The sequence below is a fragment of the Lupinus angustifolius genome, unplaced genomic scaffold (genome assembly GCF_001865875.1).
Source record: "Lupinus angustifolius cultivar Tanjil unplaced genomic scaffold, LupAngTanjil_v1.0 Scaffold_182_17, whole genome shotgun sequence".
Classification (NCBI taxonomy): Eukaryota; Viridiplantae; Streptophyta; class Magnoliopsida; order Fabales; family Fabaceae; genus Lupinus; species Lupinus angustifolius.
In genome coordinates this window covers 24309-36926 of record NW_017726703.1, presented here as the reverse complement: position 1 = coordinate 36926, position 12618 = coordinate 24309, and positions in this window count along the sequence as shown.

The window sequence follows — 12618 nt, the reverse complement described above, 5'->3', positions numbered from 1 at the left end:
AAAGGATGAGGTGACCAATGCTATCATGAGTATACAATCTTTTAAAGCTCCAAGCCTATATGGTTTTCAGCCAATCATTTTCAAAGAATATTGGCAAGTGGTGGGGGAGGATATTTGGCATATGGTATCTAATGTGTTCAAGTTTGGTTATTCTACTACCCGTATTGTTGAGACTTTTATTGTTCTAATTCCGAAGGTCAACAATCCTACTACATTGAAGAATCTTAGACCTATTACTCTTTGCAATGTGGTTTACAATATTATTACTAAAGTCAAGGTGAATATGTTGAGACCCTTTCTGGATGAGTTGGTTGGACCATTGCAAAATAATTTCATTTCAGGTAGAGGGACTACAAACAATATCATTTTAGTTCAGGAGGTGAGGCATCATTTACACAAAAAGGAAGCTAAAAAGTGAGTCATGTCTTTTAAAGTGGATATTGGGAAGACTTATAATAGGGTCAACTAGGATTTCCTCTAGAACACTTTATTGGAATTTGGTTTCCCTAACACCATTGCTGATCTTATTATGTGGTGTGTTTGCTCAAGTATGGTTTCTCTCTTGTGGAATGGTCCTCAGGTAGATGGGTTCCATCCTCGCTGAGATCTTAAACAGGATGATCATATATCTCTTTATTTGTTTGTTCTGTGTATGGAGAAATTATCTCTCCTTATAAATCATAAAGTTGATCTTGGCGAGTGGCACCCTATTCATCTTTCAAGATGACGACCTTCCATATCCCACCTTTTGTTTGCAGATGATTTACTTCTCTTTTGTAAGGCAACTACTTCCCAAGTCAAGACGATTTATGATACCTTGAGGAACTTTTGATCTACTTTGGGTTTGAAAGTTAATGAGGCTAAATCTAAGTTTTTTTTTCTCGATGATGGTTTTTAGACAAAGAAATAATTCCTTCATGGATATATTTTCAACGCGTGTGGTGAGTAATTTGGGTAATTATCTGGGCATTCCTCTTGTCAAGGGTAAGGTTGGAAGGGATGTGTTTAATGAGTAATCTGAGTTATTATTTAGAGAAAGTCCAGAGGCCAATGGCATATTGGAAGGCTAGCCTTTTGAACAAGGTTAGGTGTCTATGCCTTGCTAAGTCAGTCATTTCCTTTATCCTTATTTATACTATGCAGGTTATGTGGTTGCCCCACCATGTGTGTCATGGTATAGATAAAATGACTAGAAATATTTTGTGGGACGAAGATGCTAACAAGAGGAGTCTTAATCTGGTGAGCTGGGATGTTATCACTAGTCATAAAAGAGATGGTAGCCTAAGGATTAGGGATTCAAGAACTTCTAATATCTCTCTTCTTAGGAAATTGAGTTGGAATATTATTCGTGTTAGTAGATTAAAGAAAAATATAATCAATTAAAAGGAGTTAAAGTAGCTAAACTCCCAGGATTTCGGCTTATTAATCGATTATGCAAGTAATTAATCGATTAAGTCATAATTGAAAATCTGTTTTCAAGAAACACATTAATCGATTAAGATGCCTTATAATCGATTAATGTGAGTTGCAATCAGTTATGAACAAAAACTATTATTTGAAATAGAACAAACCAGTTTTTAAAAGAGAAGTTTTCACACTTTCAATCAACATAAAAAATATCAGAAAGAAAGAGAAAACCAAAGATTCATAGTGCTTAATTTTCAAGGCTATCTTGTTGATCTTTGAGAAGTTCTTCTTGCATACATTTACAAGAGAGAAAAGTGAGAGAAAAGAGAGAAAGTCTTTTCCAATGTGCTAAATATTTTCGTTTAGGTAAAAAACCTTGCATGGTTTCCACATTTAGTTTTAGGGTTGTTTGTGAGAATTTCTGTCAAGGGTTATAGAGCCGAATTCAGAATCTATATCCGCACAATTTTGTGTGCAAAGTAACTCGACGAATTTTCTGTTATTTGAAGATAATTCTCGTGATGTTTGGTATCATCACAAGTTGAGAATCGTTTGTCTTGACAAGGCATGGGGTCTTGAATCGAGCAATAGTTTCAGTTGAGGCCTAATTGCGTGAATGGTATGGTATCCAAGTAGGCGTTGATAGTGGTCAAATCGAGCTTGGTGGCTCAACGGATTCAAGAAAGAACTTTCTTTCTAGAGTTATTGGAAGTGTGATTGTAATTGAATATACATTTCAGATAGTGAAGAAAAATGTCTCAGATCAACTGGGAGGCCTTGATGTAGTTTACAAATGGACCCATAAATGAACCAGGATAAAAATCCTCGAGCACATTTTCTCTTTCCCTATCTCTTTAGATTTCTGACTTTACATGCTTTCTAAGTTAATTTACATTTTGTGATTAAGTGCTAATTATTTTTAATCTGTTGATAATCACGAATCAAAATTAAGATAGTAAGTATCATGATTCTTCGCTGTTTTCAAAGCAAGAAAAGTCTATTTTTCAACCATAATCGATTAACACAATTGTCTTTTAATCAATTAATCCTGTTGATAATCGATTAACTACAACAGCTTTGTATTATGCGCAAAAATCAGAAAAGCGGAATTAGTGATCTGCTACACCTATTCACTCCCTCTAGGTGTATTCTTACCTCACTAGTGCCTAACAAGTGGTATCAGAGCTAGTACAAAGGTGTTAGATTGGCCGCTTAATTCTATGATCATAGGGATTAATCATTATGCGAATCTTTATTGAGGCAATCAACATGGAGATTTGAGACTCTGTTGACAATGGGCCTTTTACTCCACTAGACTTGGTCAATGGTGAGCCCAAAGAAAAACCAAAGGGATTGTGGACTAACGAAGAGAAACGTAAATTCCATCACAATCTCAAGGAAAAGAACATAATAACCTCTGCCTTATCATACGATGAATTCTTTCGGGTCTCACAGTGCCTAAATGCAGAAGATATGTGGGATATTTTGTGAGTAACCCACAAAGGCAAAAGTGAGATTAAGCGCACAAGATTGAATGCGTTAACACAAGAATATGAGTTGTTTCGTATGTTTCCAAATGAATTGATTAATGAAATTCAGAAAAGATTCACTCACATTGTTAATCATTTAATTGCTTTAGATAAGAGTTTTGATATTGGTGAACTTACTAACAAATTGTTATGTTCTCTTGATAGGAAATGGTAGCCCAAGGTAACAACAATAGCGGAGTTGAATGACTTAGACGCAATGCCTCTAGCAACTCTCTTTGGAAAACTCAAAGAGCACGAAATGGAGTTGGGACGCTTAATAATGCATGAAGATTCAGACCGAAAGAAAAAGGGAATCTCTCTAAAAGCTACATCATCACAACAAGAAGAGATAGATGATGAAGATTCCGAGTCTGAATTGGATGATGAAACCTTAACTCTCATAGTTAGAAAATTTGGCAAATTTCTCAAGAAGAAAGGAGGTTCAAGCGCTTTCAAAAGAAAGAGGCGAGTGATTCAACCAGAAGAGACAAAGTTCCAAAAGATCGCCTCATTTGCCATGAGTGTGGCAAACCGAGCCATATGAAATACCAATGCCTGAGTCACCTCAAGAAGGTTGAACATGATAAGAGCATCCCCCTGGACTTTAAATCCAAGAAGGCCTACATAGTATAGGATGTACCAGAGGACGAAACAATAAGTAGGACATCTGATGAAGAGGAGACCACCAAATTGTGCTTAATGGCAAATACTCCATAAATTGGCAGCACAAGCGATCTGGATGATACGAGTGAGGTACAATATTCTGACTCTTCTTCGTGTTTTGATGAGTCTCCTACTTACAATGAATTTTATAGTGCATTTGTTGAGTTACATGAGGAACTAAAGAAACTAGCAAAGGTAAATATAGATAGGAAACGAATCATCATGTTGCATGAAAGTAAAATAACTAAAATGCAAGAGGAATTGAATGAATTAAAACTAGAAAATGAGGCTCTAGATCTTATTTACTCTTCTGCATCATGTAGTTGCGCCACTAAATTAATTGAGACTCCTATATGTGACCAATGCGATGTTCTGAATGCTGAAATTTCTAATTTAAAGGATAAATTAGCAAAGTTCACATATAGTAGTTATAATCTGAACAACCTATTTGTTGCATCTATAAATGTAGATAATCATGAAGGTCTAGGCTATAAACCAAAGAATAAGAGAAAACCATATAGAATGCAAGTAGCTCATATGCATAATAGGTCTAATCATAGCATGCCTACTTGTTTTTATTGTGGTAAATATGGCCATACATCTATATCATGGTATTTAAGAAAATATGGAGTGCCTAGTGACACAAGTAAATTGTTTTGTCGGTATGTCTTCAGACTCAAGGATAAGACTGATACTCGGACAGTAGATGTTTGAGGCATATGACGAGTGATAGATCAAAGATCCTGGATCTCTCGCTCAACGGTAAAGGTTATGTCACTTATGGAGACAACAATAGAGGAAGGATACTAGGCGTCAGAAGAACTGGAAATGTTTCACAAGCCATAATTGAGAACATGATGTATGTTGAAGGACTAGAGCACAACCTATTGAGTATTAGTCAGCTGTGCGACAAAGGTAATAAGGCATCCTTCGACTTAAACTGTTGCGTCATTCGTGACGGGGTAAATAATAATGTTAAATTTTTAGGGATGCGAATACACAACATCTATATGATCTATTTGGATGATGTCACCACTCTGTTTTCAAAATGTTTTATCACTAAAGAGAGTGACATATGGTTGTGGCACAGACGAGTAGCACATGTCCATTTAAAACATCTAGCTAAGTTATCATCACATGACTTAGTTGTAGGACTATCAAAGCTTGATTTTAAATCAAAAGACTCTGGTGACACTTATCAAAAGTGTAAACAAGTGAGGAGTTCATTTTCGTCAAAAAATGTGATATCCACAACAAAACCTTTGCAGTTACTCCATATGGATTTGTTTGGACCATCACAAATAATGAGCTTTGGTGGTAGCTACTATGTGTTGGTAATTGTTGATGATTTCTCTAGATATACATGGACTTTGTTTCTTGCTCTAAAAAAGTGATGCTTTTAAGTCTTTTAAAAATATGGTCAAACAACTACAAAAACAATTTGATCACAATATAGTTTATATTCGCAGCTATAATGGTGGAGAATTTGAAAACCACCTATTGGACAAATTTTGCGAAAAACATGAGATCCTATATCAGTATTCGGCTCCTTGAACCCCTCAACAAAATGGAGTTGTTGAGAGGAAAATCGAGTATTAGAGGAACTAGCTAGGATAATGCTAAATGAAAGTAAAGCTCCTAAGTACTTTTGGGCCGATGCAGTGCATATTGATTTCTAAGTAATAAATTGAGTACTACTTAGGCCTACACTCTTAAAAACGCCGTATGAATTATTAAAGGCCGAAAACCTAATATTTCATACTTGCATGCTTTTGGATGTAAATGCTTCATATTGAATAATGGTAAAATATTACTAAGAAAATTTGATTCGAAATCTGACGATGGAATATTTTTGGGGTACTCTGTTCATAGTAAAGCATATTGAGTCTTTAATAAATATACTATGCATGTTGAAGAGTTTGTCCTTGTAAAATTTGATGAATCTTCTCCGAAAGACAAGAGGAAGGTTTTGTGTGATGATGATTCAGGTGCCCTGGAAAATGCGTACACAAAGAACATGGAAATCGAGAAGGAGGCTCAAGTTGACCAGAAAAGAAGTTTAGACAATCAAGAAATGTCAATGGTGTGGAAGACAAAGAAAGATCATCTGCTCGACAAGGTTATAAGTGATATCTCAACAGGAGTGGTAACTTGTATCTCTCTGTGAAACTTTTGTAATTTTGTAGCATTTGTATCTCAAGTCGAGCCTAAGACCATAAATGAGGCTATATAGGATGAACACTAGGGATAGCCATGCAAGAAGAGCTAAACCAGTTTGAGCGTAATAACGTATCAGACTTGGTCCCTAAACATAAAGATCATCCTATAATAGGCACTAAATGGGTCTTTCAAAATAAATTGGACGAATCTGGTTTGATTATACGAAATAAGGCACATCTAGTTGCCAAAGGGTATAATCAAGAAGAAGGTATTGACTATGATGAAACCTACACCCCTATTGCGAGGTTGGAGGCTATCCGAATGTTACTAGCCTTTGCATCAATAATGAACTTCAAATTCTTTCAAATGTATGTAAAGAGTGCCTCCTTGAATGGCTATATTCAGGAAGAAGTATATGTAAATCAACCGTCCGGCTTTGAAAATCACAAATTCCCTAATCATGTATACAAACTCAAGAGGATGCTATATGGTCTAAAGCAAGCTCTTAGAGCTTGGTATGATAAATTGAGTAATTTTCTATTAGAAAAGGGATTTGAAAAGGGAAAAGTTGATACAACTCTCTTTATATTAAAATAAAAAAGTAATGTCTTGTTAGTATAGATTTATGTAGATGATGTAATACTTGGTGCTACTAACGATTTACTTTGTAAGGAGTTTTTTGATCTTATGAAAGGGGAGTTTGAAATGTCGATGATGGGAAAGCTGACATTCTTTTTAGGATTACAAATAAAGAAGATGAGCAACAGGATATTCATTCACCAGACAAAATATTGTAAAGAACTATTACAAAATTTTGAGATGGATAAGTGTAAAGAAACGACAACACCCATGGCGTCATCCTACCATCTCAACAAAGCTGAAAAAGATAAAGCAATTGAGGTAACAAAATATCGTGGGATAATTGGTTTATTATTGATCTAACTGCTAGTCGCCCCGATATAATGTTTAGTGTATGTATGTGCGCAAGATATTAAGCCTGACCTAAGGAATCTCATTTTAGTGTTGTAAAACGTGTTATGAAATATCTTAAAGGAACATTGTCTATGAGTTTATGGTATCCTAGGGGTGCTTCATTGTACTAGCGAGATGCTTCATTTTGATTCTGAATTTGCGAGTAGCAAGTTGGATCTGAAAAGTACTAGCGGGACTTGCCATCTCTTGGGCAGCTCCCTAGTATCATGGCATAGTAAGAAACAAGTATGTGTTGCTTTGTCTACCGCCAAAGCGAAATATTGTCGCCAACATGTGTTGTTCTCATATTCTATGGATGAAGTAGCAACTATCAGACTTTGGCTTAAAACTAGTAAAAATACCGATAAAATGTGATAACACTAGTGCCATAAATTTATCAAAGAACCCTATTATGCATTCTAGAACTAAGCATATAGAGATTAGACATCACTTTTTAAGAGATCATGTACAAAAAGGGGATTGCATAATTGAATTTGTTGAAAGCTTGAAGCAATTGGCGAATATTTTCATCCAAGCCCCTTCCATGGGATATATTCTTTGTGTTATGCAGAGAACTTGGCATACTTGATGAAGAATATCTAAACTAACTTGCTTTAGCAAAATTGTGTGTCTTTGCTTGATCTTGAATATTTGCTTATAAATGATATATGTTATGAATGCATGCTTCCTTGTTTAGATTATCTTCATGAATGTTTTTATGCTTCTTTAGTGGGTCAAAATCCTTTAGGTTTATGTCCTAGCAATAACACTCTTGCATAATAATAAAAAATCTCTAAAATGCACTAAAATCTGTGTTAAGTTCTGTCAATAACCGATTGTTCTATGCCTTAATCGATTAATTCGAGTTTGAGTAACCGAAATAAATTTTCATCTTGTGTTTTAATCGATTATCACACGACTTAACCGATTACCTAGGCTCAATATTTTGAAAACCTGAATCTTTTTTTAGTTTAATCGATTATTGTGTTAGTTAATCGATTACCTGGGCTCCAAAGTTTAAAAGTTTGAAAATTTTAAGTTTGTTAATCGATTAACCACTGAAGATAATCAATTAACGACAGTCTTATATCAGATTCAAGTGTCATTTTCACTTAGAACCCTAAACCTTCTTTGCTTCCCCTCTTCTGAATCAATTCTCAAAATTGAATGCTCTTATAGAAATCAATAGCAATTTCGAATACTATCTCATAGTTCCACCTTCCTACAACCCTCAATCTCTACAAATCCGACTCCTACACCGTTTTCCTTCTTTAGAAACCCTAAACCCCAAACTCGGAAAATCGATTATTGAATCGATTAAATTAGTGTTACACCTGCAACTATGAGTGAACCACGTAATATGAGAGTGAAGCATAGTGCCAAACGTGCCAGAGGCAGGGAAAAAGGCTCCTTGTCTGCTCAAGGTGGAAGAAAGAACCAAGGTGACCTCTATTACTCTCCCATTCTTGAAGAAGATAGGTTATCCAAGTTCCAAGGTCGAAAGCAAACATACATCCGGTATGCGGATGTGGAATGGCTGGTTGAACAAGGTGTTCAATTCCCACAAGGTTTGGAGAACCAAGGAGTGAATAAGTTCTTGGAATTAAAAGGTAAAATCTATCCTTCGCTCATTCGGGAATTTTACAGTAACTTTAGGTTTAATGATGAGGTTTATTCTTCAATGGTTATGAGGAAAATGATAGAATTGGACAAGGAACTGTTTCTGGAAGTTAGAGATTGTAACAATGAGTCGTGGGACTCATTTGATGTTGTTGAGATGTACAGATCATGCCTAAGAGGGCCTCACTTGTTTGTGCAAGGAGAATTGACCAAAGCAGGGTGATTATATGTTGAAAATTGGCTCTTACACTACTTGATTGCATATATTTTAGTTTAGAGGAATGCTAACCACGCTCAACCAACAATCAATGATCTGAAGCTTATGTTCTCCATTAGGGAAGGCATTGCGGTAAACTGGCCTTCGGAAATCTTGAAAGTTATGCATGGCATAGATTTGTCTTCATCAAGATTGCTTGCATATGAGTTTCATCTCCCACGTCATTGACTATTACGAGATTGACATGTCAGATGTGGACACTATCACTACAAACTCTCGAGAGCACCTTGTAGGTGATAATCTTATTCACAATATGGGCATTTACAAGTATGGTAATGAATGGAAATATCAAGAGGATCAGAATGCCAGAGTGAATGAGGTCTTGCCAAATGAAGACAATGTTGTGAGTCCTAGTGAGCCTAACCTCGAGCAACCACCAACCGAGGCATATGTTGAGCCTCAAGAACCATATTTTGGACTTGCTCACTTGGGTGCTATGGAACAGCGCCTCAATACACGTATTGATAGTCATTTTCAGACTATGAGGGATTCCATGGCAGCTGAGTTCCAGAATCAACAACAGAGGTTGTCTGGAGGCCTTGAACGCACCATGTTCATTGTGCGTGCCACACATGGCTCATCCCAACCACCACCTCCTCAAGATTAGCCTAGATAGGATTTTCTAGAGTGTCTAGGGTGTCTGTGTTTGCTTTGGAGATTATCTTTTAATATTGGTTATATTTTGGTAGTATTTTGCTATTTTTCTTTTGAACTCTTATGTACTCGCTGCACTTACTCTTGTTATGTCTTGTAAAACTTTGTTATTAACGTGGATTATGTTTTCAATTGTTGTGTGAGCCTTTGATTTTATCTACATGCGTATATCTACTATTGAATGGTTAATATGTTTTGTATGTGCCTTAATCATAATCATTGATCATTCTATGAAATTCATGTCAAACTTACACAAATAGATATATCTCACAATTAATTCATGTCATAATCTGTTTTTATTATTGAATAATCGATTAAATCCATATAATAATCAATTAATGCTAAACTCTGTGAATGTGTTCAATTATTTCTAGAATGCTTAATTGATTATCATTGATTACTTAATCGATTAAGACCAGTAAATTTTGTATAAATCTTTCCTTGTTTTTGGCTTTTAATATGATAAATTGTGCGTGCCACACATGGCTCACCTTCATTGTGTGTGCCACACATAGCTCATCACAACCACCACCACCTCAAGAATAGCCTAGATAGGATTTTTTAGAGTCTATGGTGTGTGTATGCTTTTGAGATTGTATCTTGGTGTTGGTTGTATTTTGTTTTGAACTTCCTATGTACTTTGATCCACTTATTACGTAAAATCTTGTAATCTTGTCGTTAACTTCGATTATGTTTGAATTATTGCTTGCAACTTTGACTATATCTAGCTTTTGTGTCACATAAATTGAATGGTTAATATATGCCTCATGTGACTTATCTTATATAACATTAATCATTATATGTTACACTTGCCAAAATCACACAAATGGATATATCTCGTAATTTATTTCTGCCATAATCTGATTTAATAATGTATAATTGATTAAATCTATGCATATAATCGATTAAATGTTAAAAATTGTGCTCCTATTTAATTCTTCTAAGACTGCTTAATCGATTATCCTTGCTTACTTAATCGATTAAGACCAATAAATTTTCTGAATATCTTTCTTTGCTTTTGGCTATTACTATCATAATATATCACAGTTTTTTTATCATGCCAAGGGGGGGGTGTTGTTTGAGCTGTTTTGCAAGTTGCATTGAGCTTCCGCATGAAATCTTGAATGTTACCCTTGTATCACCTCTTACATGGTTTGAGGGGGAGAACAAAGTGAGAGGAGCAGCGCATTCTGACTCAACCATTGCAAACATTCTGTCCAGCATCAAGCCATCAAACAGAAGATCTGTTTCAGAGTTTGTCATCATAAAAAAAAAGGAGATTGAAATGACAAATAGTCAAAGGATGTCATCAATGATTAACCTACTTAGTTTTGATGAAGACAATGATTTAAATGAAAACTTGAAGACTTGGACATCACCACAAACAACATGCCGAAAACTCAAGGTCAACGTCATAGAGATTAGGGTTGCTTTATTTGTTTAGAGTCCTAAGATGTTTGCCTAGTATTGAGTTTAGGTTAGGTAAACTCAAGATAGAAGTCTAACAAAAAGTCTAAAATAAAAATCAGATAGGTTGAGACATTCCATCTTAGTATATATATTTGATAAGTAAGACTCATGCATTTGATAATCGATTAAGCCATAACTGAAAAACTATTTTCATAAGCACGTTAATCGATTAACGTAGTATATAATTGATTAACATTTGTTACAATCAGTTACATATAAAAGTTGTAATTTTAACAAATATGCACAATTGATAGATTCCAATTTTTACACATTAAAAAAACCAAGATTCTCAGAGTTGCATTTTCAAAGCATCTTGCTTATCTTTGAAAGATTTCTTGCATAGTTTTCATAGAGAGAAAAGAGAGAATTTCTACTTCATTGTGCTGTAATTTTCATTCATTTGAAAAACCCTGCATAAACTTCACAATTAATTTAAGGTTGGTTGTGAGATTTTTGTTGAGGGTTGTAGAGCCGAAATTAGAGTTTCAATCAGCGCATTAAGTGTGCAAATAACTCTGCTATTGTACAGTTGCATATGGATAGTTCTTATGGTGTGTTTAGTATCATCGCATTAGAGAATTGGTTGTCTTCACGAAGCAGGAAGTCTTGGATCAAGTGATACTTCGGCTGGAGCCAGATTTGTGAACGATGTTAGTATCCTAGTAGGCGTATAGAGTGGTCAACCCGAACGTGTAGGCTCAACGGGATCAAGAAAGAAGTCTATTTCTAGGTATGTTGGAAGAGTGCTCGTAATCAAACATTAATTTTCGATAGTGAATAAAATTCTCCCAAGATCAGAAGAGGAGGGTCTGGATGTAGTTTGCAAGTGGATCCGCAAACGAACCAGGATAAAAATTTTTGAGCACCTTTCTCTTTTCCTATCTCTTTTACGATTTTGTCTTTACATATTTTTCTGTTTCAATTGCATTCTGTAATTTGTGTTAGTTGGTAACAATAGTTGTATAATCAAGAATAGTTTAGAACAATGAAGATCATCAATCATCATTGTTTTCATTGCAAGAAAAATAATTTTTTCAAAGAATCAGGAATCAGCATAATCGATTAACACTAACTATTATCAATTAAGACAACTCTCAATAATCGATTAATCATGTTAATAATTGATTAACTGCAACAGTTTTCTATTCTGCGCATAAATCGGAAAAGCGAAATTAGTAATTTGTTACACCTATTCACCCATCTAGATGTGTCTTACCTTACTGGTACTCAACACCTATTTATAGACGAAGCTGGGCCAAGGCCACCTCTCATGGCCCAACTCAAAATACATCATGCCCATCGAAAAAACATTCAAGTACGATCCAACGGAGACCCAAGAACCAAGATGAAAGGCGGCAATAAATGAATCGATGAGCCACACTCAAGTACTTTGCGCCGCAAAATGGTCCGATAACCAAAATAATGTCAGCCAGCCATGTGTCGCGCAACCCATAGGACTAATGACACTCTACCGATGCACCTAGAGTCTACCAGCATTCTTGCCTACCGAAAATATTACGAGACTGTGATTAATTGTTCTATCTCGGACATCTGGATGTCTTAACTGCTCGGGATAGTCTCTCATTTAGTCGAACAAAGAATGGGTATAACCAATTAAAAGGCTTGGCCGAACTCGTTTCCTTATGCTAGACATCCCATGTCAAGATCATCTCCGTCTAACACGCCGCCTACAACGCACTACCATGCCACCTACTATCCCACTTACCCCCTGCCAACACGACAAAGACATGCTGCAATACGGCTACCACATCTACCACAGGCTACAAGTCAACTATGCATATATTATGGTCCTGCCAAAGCCGCCTGACATGGAAAAAATAGCTCTCGACAAGCCAGGATGGTCGA